The sequence below is a fragment of the Dama dama genome, chromosome 9, assembly GCF_033118175.1.
Source record: "Dama dama isolate Ldn47 chromosome 9, ASM3311817v1, whole genome shotgun sequence".
Taxonomy (NCBI): domain Eukaryota; kingdom Metazoa; phylum Chordata; class Mammalia; order Artiodactyla; family Cervidae; genus Dama; species Dama dama.
Genome location: NC_083689.1, coordinates 101,264,805 through 101,278,184, shown reverse-complemented (window position 1 = coordinate 101,278,184; position 13,380 = coordinate 101,264,805).

Below are 13,380 nucleotides of genomic sequence, written 5' to 3'. Positions count from 1 at the left end.
TAATGAGATGGATGAAGCTGGAGCCCCTTATACAGAGTGAAGTAAGCCAGAAAGATAAAGAACATTATAGCATACTAACACACATATATGGAATTTAGAAAGATGGTAATGATAACCCTATATGCAAAACAAAAAAAGAGACACAGAAATACAGAACAGACTTTTGAACTCTGTGGGAGAATGTGAGGGTGGGATATTTCAAAAGAACAGCATTTATACTATCTATGGTGAAACAGATCGCCAGCCCAGGTGGGATGCATGAGAGAAGTGCTCCGGCCTGGTGCACTGGGAAGACCCAGAGGAATCGGGTGGAGAGGGAGGTGGGAGTGGGGATCGGGATGGGGAATACGTGTAAATCCATGGCTGATTCATATCAATGTATGACAAAAGCCACTGAAATGTTGTGAAGTAATTAGCCTCCAACTAAAAAAAAAAAAAAAAAAAAAAATGACACAGCAGTACCGCAATCTCCAGAATTATATTTCATGAGTCTTTGGTTCCTCTCTTAAGAAGCACATGCTACATCTCTGCTATAGCAACACTACCATTAAAATCAACTGTGTCATCATACTTAAAAAAAAAAAAAAAAAAGATGCCACACACAAAAAAATGTACGGGGTCAATTATCGCTGGTAGACATAGATACTAAAGCCTCAATAAAATATTACCAAACCAAATTCAATACATTCTAAGCATTATACACCATGATCAAAAAGACTTATTTCAGGGATGAAGAGTGGTTCCATATCTGCAAATCAATCGACATAAGTCCCCACATTAACAAAATGAGCAGCAAAAATCACATGCTAATCTCAGAGTCATAAAAAGCATTTGCCAAATTCATTACACGTTTAGGATAAAACCTCTCAGGAAACAGGTTATAGAAGGAATCAATATACCTCAATATAACAAGGGCACATATTATAAACACACAGGAGGAGGAAATGGTAATCCGCTCCAGTATTCTCATCTGGAGAATCCCATGGACAGAAGAGCCTGGTGGGCTGCAATCTTTGGGGCTGCAAAGAGTGGGACTCAGCTGGGCAACTAAGCACACGGCATAAGACAGCCCTCAATGGGAAAAGCTGGAAACATTTCCTCTAAGATCGGGAATAAGACAAGGACACTCACTCTCTTGGGTACTCACTTGTATCCAACAGAGCATCAGAAATCTTAGCTTCAGCATTCAGACAACACAAAGAAATGAATCAAATTGGAAAGAAAGAAGTACAATGGCTACTTACAAACGACATGATGCTATATTTATAAAAACATAAAGACTCCATCAAAAAATATTACAACCAATAAATGAATGAATTCAATAAAGCTGCAGAACACAAAATCAATATACAGAAAAATGTTGCATTTCTACACACTAATAACAAACTGTCAGAAAAAAAAATTAAAAACAATATATTTATAATTGAATCAAAAAGACTAAAATATCTAGTAAGAAATTTAACCAAGGAGGTAGAAGACCAGTGTTCTGAAAACTCTAAGAACTTGATAAAATAAATTGAGATGACACAAATAAATTCAGTGATATGCCATGCTCATGGGTTCAAAAAATATTGTTATAATGATCATACTATCCAAAGCAATGTACAGATTCAATGCAATCCCTACCAAAATTCTAATGGCAGTTTTCAAGGAACCAGAACAAATAGTCCTAAAATTTGTATGGAACCACAGAAGACTCTGAATAGCCAAAGCAACGCTGAGAAAGGAGGAAAAAGCAGGAGGTACAATGCTCCCTGATTTCAAACTATTCTACATAGCTAAGTACATAGCTATAGTAATCAAAACTATATGGTACTGGCACAAAACCAGATATAGATCAATGGAAGAAACTAAAGATCCCAGAAATAAATGCATGCTTATATGATCAATTAATTTACAAGGAAGAAGCCAAGAACATACAGTGGAGAAAAGACAGTCTCTTCAGCAAATATTGTTGGGAATCAAGACAGATATGGAAAAGAATGAAACTGGACCACTTTGTTATACCACGTATACAAATAAATTAAAAATAGATTAAAGACTTAAATGTAAGACATGAACCATACAACTCCTAGAAGAAAATAAAGGAAATGTGGTCTCTGACACTGATCATAGCAACATTTTTTTTAAGATCTATCTCCTTGCAAAAAGGCAACAAAAGAAAATATAAACAAATGAGACCATATTAAACTAAAACATCTTGTGTACAGTAAAAGAAACCATCAACAAAGTGTAAAGGTGACCTACCAAATGAAAGATGATATCTGCAAATGACATATCTGATAAGGGGTTAATATCCAATATATATAAAGAACTCACACAACTCAACATCAAAAAGAACAAACAACTCGATCTAAAAATGGGCAGAACATATCAACAGACATTTGTCCAAGGAATACATACAGGTAATTTACAGAGCCATGAAAAGATACTCAACATCTCTAATTATCAGGGAAATGCAAATAAAAACCACAATGAGATATCATCTCATACCTGAGAGAAGGGCTACTATTAAAAGACCAAAAAAAAAAAAAAAAAACCCCAAAAAACTAAACCAAGTAAGCATTGGCAAGAGTGTGGAAAAAAGGAAACCATCATGCACTGTAGGCTGGAATATAAATTGTTGCAGCCACCACAGAAAACAGTATGGAGCTGCCTCAAAATATCAAAAATAGAACTACCATATGATCCATCAATTCCACTCCTGAGTACTTACCCGAAGAGAACAGAAGCACTACTTCAAAAAGATGTATGTATGCCTATGTCCACTGCAGCATTATTTTAATAGCCAAGAATGGAAGCAAGCTAAATGCGTCTCAATAGATGAATGGATAAAGATGTGGTATATATTCACAATGCAGTTTTACTCGGTCATATAAAAAATGAAATCTCCATTTGTAACAACATGGATGGACCTATAAGGTATTATGCTAAATAAGTCAGACAAAGACAAATGCAATATGATTTCAATTATACGTGGAATTCAAAAAACAGTACAAATGAATAAACATAATAAAACAAGAACAGATTCATAGACACAAACTGGCAGTCACCAGAGTACAGGGGTTTTGCGGGGGGGTGAAGTAGATGAAAGGGATTAAGAGTTACAACCTTCCATTTATAAAATAAATGTCATGAGGATGTAATGTACAACATAGGGAATGCAGTCAATAGTGTTGCGATAAGTTTATATGGTGACAGATGGTTATTGACTTACGATGATCAACTCATAATGCATACAAATGTTGAAACACTCCATGTTGAACACCTGAACTATTGTAACATTGTATGTTAACTATATTTCAATACAAAAAAGAAAAAAAAGGCACATTTAATTCACTTCATCTCAGTACACCTAATTAAAAAGTTTTGTTTTGCTTTTTGAATCTCTCTATATCTCCTTCCCTGGTAGCTCAGCTGGTAAAGAATCTGCCTCCAATGGAGGAGACCCCGATTCGATTCCTGGGTTGGGAAGATCCCCTGGATAAGGGATAGGCTACCCATTCCAGTATTCTTCAGCTTTCCTGGTGGCTCAGACTGTACTGAATCCACCTGCAATGTGGGAGTCTTGGGTCGATCCCTGGATTGGGAAGATCCTCTGGAGGAGATCTGGCAACCCACTCCAGTATTCTTGCCTGGAGAATCCCCATGGACAGAGGAGCCTGGGGGGTCACATTTCATGGGGTTGCAAAGAGTTGGACATGACTGAGTGACTAAGCATAGCACATTACTCTCCTTCCACAATGAAATGTGCACACCTTTCTATACATTTGTTCATTCAAGTATTTGGACCAGATTTAAAACTAATAGCAAAACATCTAAGTCATTAGCAGAATCTTTCATTTATTCAAATTCTCTATTTTATGATGCTATTACAGCCTCCAAATACTTCCTCCAGTCTAAGCAATGCAATTCAGAAAAGAGAAAGACAAACTGGTTCATGGATTTATGATTATCAGCACCCTAATCTGGCATTTATAAGTATAGGCAAAATTAGTGTTTATTTTTATATACACACAGTGGGTGCCATAAAAAAAAAACAGGCACAAAAAAAGAGAGAGTATGCATTGTTTCAGCCAAAGAGACAATGAATCACTTTCTCCAGATAAGGACATGAGGATCATACCATTGCAAATAAGCTGAATATCCCTGGAAACTTGTTAGTCACACAGTTAAGCCCTAGAATACATTCTTGGAGAGTACTTGAGAAATGCTTAAGAACTTAAAAAAAATTTTAATAGCTGTTTTAGCTGTTCGTTACAAGTGTCTGCTACATGCCAAGCTATGTACTGGGTGATTTCAGTACAACTGTAAGGGACATATTAACTCCATGTGGGGCATTATATACTTGTATGAATAGGAGGGTTAAGCAGCTTGCCTAAAGCCACACAGGTAGATAGGATCAGTATTTGGCCTCAGATCTGTTTCAAATCCTGATGTCAATACTGCCTAAGGCCTTTGTAACTCTGCAACAGAGGTCTACAGCCCTGAGCATGTGTTACATCCTGATCCAACTCATGTGCTACGACTGGATCATCACACCTTCATGAAGGTTGTTTCTGAGTGTCCAGGGAAGTGATGAGTGTCACAGTCTATCAGTCACCGGATTTGGAACTGCTGTGAAAAGCGCAGGAAGGTTGAAGCTTGAATGCAGAGTGACAGCTGAGTAAGCCCATGGCGTGGGATGGGAAGCCGATCTGGCAGCGCCCTGAGAGATAACAAGGCTCAAGATACTGAATAAAATAGTTAAGCTAACCAATTTAATAGTGAAAACAGCCCTCTAACGTAGTTACCACTATTGTTGGCTTCATGCTACATACAGTTCAGGAAACTCAGAGCCGCAAGAGGAAATCAGCTTTGTCTGAGGTCACACAGCAAATAGTGGAAACAGGGTCTGAGTTCAGACATACGGCTTCCCTCTTAACTAACACACTGCACCGTCCATAACTACCTTCCCAGCACACCAGAGACGCCCACTTAGTAGATATTTCAAAGGTCTACAACCCCAATACATTTTGAGCCTACTTTCAAATATTTCTTCTGTCATTGTAACTTTTGGGTGTGTTTGGTTTGTTATTGATTCTTGTGGATTTATGGCTTAAAATTCCGTTTTTATTGTCTTACTTGTTGAGCTTCGGAGGAAGCAAATATAAATATGTATATCCTTCCAGTCTTCAATGAGAAACTTAACTTTTCAGATCAAACATTATGGGAAGGAAATATAGGTATCAGAGGATAAGAGAAATGAAAAAAATAATTCTGGTGAGGAAGAAAAAATAAACTCAGCACGATTGATCTAGTTTCTCTGAGCATAAACAGAAACTGTTAGCATAGCAAGATTCTTATTCCTGAACTGCAAATGCTGAGACTTTCGAGTAATTTAATTAGTCAAAATAAAAAGTTAGTATGGAAAAGATAAATTTTAACAAACAATAAAAATTATCAAAGCTGCAAATAACTGTAGTTTGCACTCTTTGCAAATGTTATGAAATTGCATTTTCTGTTTGTGCTGCATTTTCTCAAATGGCAAATCACCAAATAAGAAATGCTGACAGCTACTCTAGATATTAGATGAACTGGTGCAAGGTATACAATGTTTGTTATTTTAGTGTATCCAAAATACATTCAAAATGAACTAGAGCCCAAGGAAAAGGAATTATTTTAAAATTTGGATAAGAAACTGTTAAGATAACTATTTCCAAATATTTCTAATCTCTAAAAGAAATTTTTTAGTCCTAATAAGCAAAACTGTTTTTAATTCCATTTTTCATTTTCCTCTGTGTATGTATACACAGCCTGTTAATAGTAATCAATTATAAACACATAACAGAAATGCTACCTTGCTTGTCAAGATTTAATAACAATTTTACTATGCATAATAATTTTGGCTCATCGCTTCTTTTTAAGTGTTATGTTATGTTCCTTTCTCCAGTAAATAATGTAGAATATTTCACATTACCCATTTTAACAGAAGACAGTGAAACCACAAACTTGAATATCTTACTCCTGTTTCCAATATAATTTAAGCTCTCCCTCCCCAAAATAAAAATGTTCTTTTTCTACTTCATAAAAATTATATTTTCCATCATACCAAAGTGCCCCTTGATAAGCCTGATGACTTTTATCATATTTATTTTGCTCAGTGAGAAAAAATTACTTAGGAATGACCCTTTCCTAAGGAAGAAACTTAGCATCTGAATCCCCTCCTTATTCCCTAGACTTAAGATTTTAAGAGCCTAAATGAAAAGAAAACCACCTTCCATATTATATTACCCATAAAATACATATGTGCATATGAAGATATTTTTCTTTTATTCCTTGATCTGGGCATCTGCTCCCAAATATATCCTAAGATTTTTGCTGTATGTCTGTATGTTTCGTTTCATAAGAAAGAATTCATCATGCGGGACTGGTCCCTTGGTGCATCTTGTTATCTACAAATGTAAAGTTCTGCTTCTTTTAAAGAAGAATCTCTCTGAGAAAACGGAGATAGGGAGATAGTAGTATATATCTGTTAATCCCAAACTCCTAATTTATCCTTTGGTAACCAGTAAGTTTGTTTTCTATGTCTATGAGGCATTTTTTAGTTTTCGTCATACAGTTGTTGAACATGTTTTGTTAAATGTATAGTTATTTCATGATTTCATTGCTATTGTATATGATACATTTTTGTTAGTTTCATTTCCAATTGCTCCTTACAGGTTTGTAGAAATATAGTTGCTTTTAAATATCTTATCCTAAGCTTTGCTGGGCTCGCTGACTAGTTTTAGGAGCTTCTTGTGGATTCTTTAGAATTTTCTGCATAACAATCATGTTGTCTTTAAATGGAGATATTTCTATTTCTTTCTCTAGAAACTGCATGCCTTCTATTTAAGTTACTTGACTCCCAGCATTGGCTGGTAAACCCAGTACTATGCTGAATAGCAGTGGCTGGGACAGACATCATTGCTTTTTCCTAAATTTTGTGGAAAAGCAGTGTTTCACCATTAAATATAATGTCAAGTATAGCATTAGCTGCAGTGCAGGTACTTAATCAGTTTGAGGAAGTTTCCCTCAATTCCTAATTAGACTTCCGTTCCTCTTGTACATTGCTCTCCTAGGCCAGTGCTTGTATCTAATCGTACTTTGGAAGGACAGATTTTTTTTTTCCCTTAGATTGCATGCTATTTGGTTTTCCTGTAACCTCAGTTACTTAATAAATTTAAGAAAGTTATAACCTGGCTTTTTCTTACTGGTACATTGCAAGTAGTGCCTTTTCCAGTTCTGCTTTCAATTAAATGAAGAGTTTGCATTTCTCTTAGGAAAAAATAATATTCTAAAATGGCTTACCATGCTGCATACTTAACAGTCCTTTTTACCATTTGTAGTTCCCACAGATAGATTCCTTGCTCAGGTAAATATTAAAGAAATTCCCCTCAAATTCCATTCTCTTATGGCCCAAGAGTTTAAGCTTACTGTGATACACACCCCAAATCTGAGCCCACATTCCCAAATAAAATTTACCAATATAAATTCTTCCTCAGTATAAGTATACATTTCATTTTCACCTGCAAGTCTACTTTGACCACAAAAATTTGGATGTGCAAACTCTTTCATGCTCCTGTAGCACAATAGCATCATTTCTTTACTTTACCTTAAATAATTCTCCCCACTCATTGGTAAGTACTGAGAACTGAAGACCATGATTCTCCTTCAGTGTTTGGTATCAGCACTCTTCATAACAGCCAAAGGAAAGATGGAAACCACCCAAGTGTCCGTTGAATGATAAATGGATAAATGAAATCTGGTACATTGATACAATGGAGTATTATTCAGCCACATATAGAAATGAATTACTAATACATGCTCCAACATGGATGAACCCTGGAAAAAGTATGCTAAGTGAAAGAAGCCAGGCATAAGAGATCACATCCATTTGCATGAAATATCCAGAATAAACAAATAATCCTCAGAGACTGATTAGTGGTTGCCAGAGATTGGGAGAGGTGAGAATGAAGAGTGATTGCTTATAGGTACAGAGTGTTTTTTGAAGTAATTCTTTCAGAGTAATGGAAAGTTCTAAAATCAGATAGGAGTGATAGTCATACAATATTGTGAACGTAATTCAGTTCAGTTCAGTTCAGTTCAGCCGCTCAGTCATGTACGACTCTTTTCGACCCCATGGACTGCAGCACGCCAGGCCTGCCTGTCCATCATCAACTCCCGGAGCTTCCTCAAACTCATGTCCATTGAGTTGGTGATGCCATCCAACCATTTCATCCTCTGTCATCCCCTTCTCCTCCTGCCTTCAATCTTTCCCAGCATCAGGGTCTTTTCCAGTGAGTCAGTTCTTTGCATCAGGTGGTCAGACTATTGGAGTTTCAGCGTCAGCATCAGTCCTTCCAATGAATATTCAGGACTGATTTCCTTTAGGATGGACTGATTGGATCTCCTTGCAGTCCAAGGGACTCTCAAGAGTTTTCTCCAACACTACAGTTCAAAAGCATCAATTTTTTGGTGCTCAGCTTTCTTTATGGTCCAACTCTCACTTCCATACACGACCACTGGAAAAACCATAGCCTTGACTAGATGGACCTTTGTTCGCAAAGTAATGTCTCTGCTTTTTAATATGCTGTCTAGGTTGGTCATAGCTTTCCTTCCAACGAGTGTCTTTTAATTTCATGACTACAGTCACAATATGCAGTGATTTTGGAGCCCAAGAAAATTAAGTCAGCCACAGTTTCCACGGTTTCCCCATCTATTTGACATGAAGTGATGGGACTGGATGCCATGATCTTAGTTTTCTGAATGTTGAGCTTTAAGCCAACTTTTTCACTCTCCTCCTTCACTTTCATCAAGAGGCTCTTTAGTTCCTCTTCACTTTCTGCCATAGGGTGGTGTCATCTGCATATCTGAGGTTATTGATATTTCTCCTGGTAATCTTGATTCCAGCTTGTGCTTCTTCCAGTCCAGCATTTCTCATGATGTACTCTGCATATAAGTTAAATAAGCAGGGTGACAATATACAGCCTTGACGTACTCCTTTTCCTATTTGGAACCAGTTTGTTGTTCCATGTCCAGTTCTAACTGTTGCTTCTTGACCTCCATACAGATTTCTCAAGAGGCAGGTCAGGGGGTCTGGTATTCCCATCTCTTTCAGAATTTTCCACAGTTTATTATGATCCACACAGTCGAAGGCTTTGGCATAGTCAATAAAGCATAAATAGATGTTTTTCTGGAACTCTTGCTTTTTAGATAAATATAATTAACATTACATTTCAATGAATGTAATTTCATGAATCTAATTAATGTTACTGAACATTATTCTTTAATATTGTTAAAATGGTAAATTCTATAGTGTATGAATTTTACCATAACTAAATGTAAAGTTTCATATATGTTTATTCATCCATAGACATATAAGTATATATATAGAGAGAAAGAGACAGAAAGGAGAGTTTGCATGTGTTACTATGGCCCACTTTGTCATTAGAACTGTCCTTGCCCCATCTTTTTGTTTTATGAAATCTTATTTAGATGGTGTAGCACTGGTATGCATCTTCCCTGGTGGAAGGAAAGTGGGTTGATATTTAGTTTCTATCACTTTTCTGTTAAAAACAGAGAGCATAGATTTCAGAAATTAAACTTCAGCAAATATGGCAACTCATAACTACTTTTAATAAAAGCAGATAATTATCCCTTTAAAATGCTATTTTGACTTGAATTTCATTCTATAATTTGGGATAAAAGGGCAATATGATATTTTGTGAATATTTCTGAAGCATATATGGATCAAAACAATGCTACATCATTCTGTGTCTTTAGATAAACAACACTTGAGGTCTGTCTGTATATTTCTTTCATTTATGGAGGGCTGGAACAGTGAACAGAGCCTGGGAGGTAATAGTCCCTGGTTACACAGAAGTGTTCACATATTATACAATCCAGCCAGGGACAGACTGCAGTAAAGAATCTTAATATAAACCTCTCTTTGTCTCAGAGTTTATGCAACCATTTCACCAACATTTCTTCAGAACACTTCTTCATTTCTCTCTCCTGCACACTAACATACGGCTGTTGCATCTTTTTCTCTGAAAAGATCTTTTAATGCTGTTCCTGATAAAAGTTCAGGAAAGATTATTTGGTAAAATTGTTGATTTAAAAAACTTGACCTTTCTTCTCTTAGTTGAATTCCTACTTGATTATGGCATTTTCAGTTTGATTTCTCATACAGTAATTGATTTGATGAAGGTTTAAATTTGTTTTGATATAATGGGGGCACTTAGGATGCATATGCACTAACTGTTCTCTCCTTCTTAGGTATTTAGCATTTCTCTTTAAAGTTAGAAAAATGATTCCATATTGCCAGATGGCATAAACTTTTCTAAGAGATATTGTGATAAATTAGATATAAATCTTACCTTGCCATACTCATATACTAATAGAAAAATGATTATCTAGTTCATATTAGAGATAGAGAGCCCAATGTCTATGGTTTTGAGGGAAGAAGGTTGTGTGTAGGTAAGATTTCACCAGTGAATTCTAGGAAAGGGAGAAAAGGTCATCTCTGAGATGCAGTGCTTTGAGATTATGGTTTAAGTGAAAGACTCAGAATAAAATGCATGCACTCATTTCCCTGAGCTGAAAGATGTACAATAGAGAATGGAACAAAATAATATTCACTTTTGTGATTAAGATGAGAAGCATCCTGATGTGTTAACTGTTTATATGAATGTGATGAGAGGACAGGGTAGGGCGCATCCGGAGTACAACTGTAATGTTTGGGAGCTTTGCCCTGAGACTGTGATTTGGATTAATTTGCAGCCATGCAGACTAATGTGGCTCAGCTGGTAAAGAGTCTGCCTGCAACGCAGGAGACCTGGGTTCGATCCCTGAGTTGGGAAGAGCCCCTGGAGAAGGGACAGGTTACCCACTCCAGTATTCTGGCCTGGAAAATTCCATAGCGTCGCAAAGAGTTGGACACGACTGAATGACTTTCACTTCATGAAGACTAAAATTTCCTCTTCCTTTTCCTCAGCTTCTGGCTGTCTCTTTATTCTCCTCCTCATTCCCGCACATGTGTTTGCAATAAAGTTGCTGCAGAATTGGTATTGTGGTTCCAAATATTGCAAATGGTGAAATATGGTCAAGAACGCTTGGATCCCCTGAGCCAGTTAATGTGTTACTGCTGGAAGATGCAGAGGGATTCTGTTCTGTATAGTTCAAGGTAGAGAACAAAATAAGCATAAAGGTTTGTAAGTCTGACATCGTTTTCCCATTATAGCCTTACTACAATGAAACAATCCATTTTAAAGAGACTTTTCAGGCAGATTCTCTACTGCTATAGAATACAGCAGACTGAATACCTCTCTACTCTATATTTCTTAGTAGATACTTTTCTTAGCCTTTAGCAAGAACTTTTTTTTTTATGCTTAAACATATTTAAGCTAAAGATATGTCAGTGACAGTACCTTCATACATCTGAAATGTTTAAAGAAAATTAATTTTACTAAGTCATTTTTCTTTTCCTAGTTTAAAATTTTCTTTTCACATTCAAAGCATTTCATTCCCATGAATTATGACTTTGATGAAAGAGCAGGCATTTTCAATGTGTGTAACTCATCTTTTCAGGTAAATACAAATTCAGAATTAAAAAAAAATTTAACCATGGAACTTGAATTTTAAAAGATTAATTTAGTAGTGGTAGAAGACATAGTATAGGATCAAAAATGTGAAATAAAGAAAAAATTGTATAAAGTAGGAAAGTGTGAAAGTGTTAGTTGCTCAGTCATGTCCGACCCTTTGAGACCCCATGGACTGCAGCCTGCCAGGCTCCTCTGTCCGTGGGATTCTCCAGGCATGAATACAGGAGTGGGTTGCTATTCCCTTCTCCAGAAGATCTTCCTGACCCAGGATCAAACCTGGGTCTCCTGCACTGAAGGCAGATTCTTTACCACTGAGCCACCAAGCAAGCAAGCCCAGAAGGAAATTATTAAACAGGAATTGTTTGAATTTATGAATAATCTTTGTGTTGAATTAGGAAGCATTTATGATGGACAATTAAACTTAAAGAAAATAGCTAAAGTTGTATTTAGAGGATTACATTTAGCCTCAAATGTATATAGCATAAAAATGAAATTCAGACTTTAATTTAGTAAGTTCAAAAAGTTAGCAGAGTAAATTCTCCAAAATAGGAAAATATTAAGGCAAAAAGAAGTTAAATATATAATATATTAATATCTTAAAAATAAAGTAAAAACGAAATTAGTTTAGGCAAACTCTGGTAACACCAATCCAAAAGGCATATAAAGAAACAAAATAAAGAGCATAAATTGGGATATAGGTATAAATTCAATAGTAATTACAGAAGTCACCCTAAGAAAACCTTCAACCTATTATATGTTTAACTTTGGTGAAAAGGAAAATTACAAAAGGAATCAGATTTAACAAAGATTATAAATCAGAAAACAGAGGAAAAGCAGTTATGATGCTGTTGCATGAATCTCGGCCATACACAGGCCAAACATGAAGCAACTGTACCCATCAAAAGAAGGAAAAGAGTTTAGAATGGAAGCCACTTCAAGAAATATTTAGCAGATAAGTGTGAGCCAATGGTCATGTGGAATAAGGAAAAAATAAAAGCTGACTTTCACATTTTTAGCTTTTGGAATTTCTATATGTAGATAGTAGTTTACAATTTGAAATAGGATATCCAGTAAGATGAATACAATTGTGATGGTATCTTTCTTGTCTAGTGAGAGAGACGGAAACAGTAGGGAGATAGGGAAGGTGGTGTGGTCTTCATAAACCAGTTTTGAAGATTAAAGCAAACTATTAAACTATTTCTCAGCTGCTCTGTATCTGCTCTTTTCCTTTCCAAATAATCACTGGGATGACCCCGAGGGATAGAATGGGGAGAAAGGTGGGAGGGAGTTTCAGGATGGGGTGCACACGTACACCCATAGCTGATTCATGTCAATGTATGGCAAAAACCACTACAATATTGTAAAGTAACTGCTGCTGCTGCTGCTAAGTCACTTCAGTCGTGTCCGGCTCAACTAGCCTCCAATTAAAATAAGTAAATTAATTTTTTTTAAAAAGCCAGGGGTCATTAAAGAAAAGCAAAATTTAGCTTGTCATGACTACTGAACTCTTACTAAAATAAGACTGCAGGGGGAAAGTACCTGTCAAACTGGTGTTAGTAATGGGTGGTTATCAAGCTCTGTATTACTGGGAATCTGTAGGGTTGAGATAAGTGTGCAGGATCATTTGCATTGTTTGTGAACATTCCGAAAGGATTGGATGTCCTTGTAAGTTAGCTCCAACAAAACAGCAGCTGCCTTTGGAGAAAAGACAACAGCAAAAAAATAGCCAAATGCTTCTCCAGATAATCACCGTCGC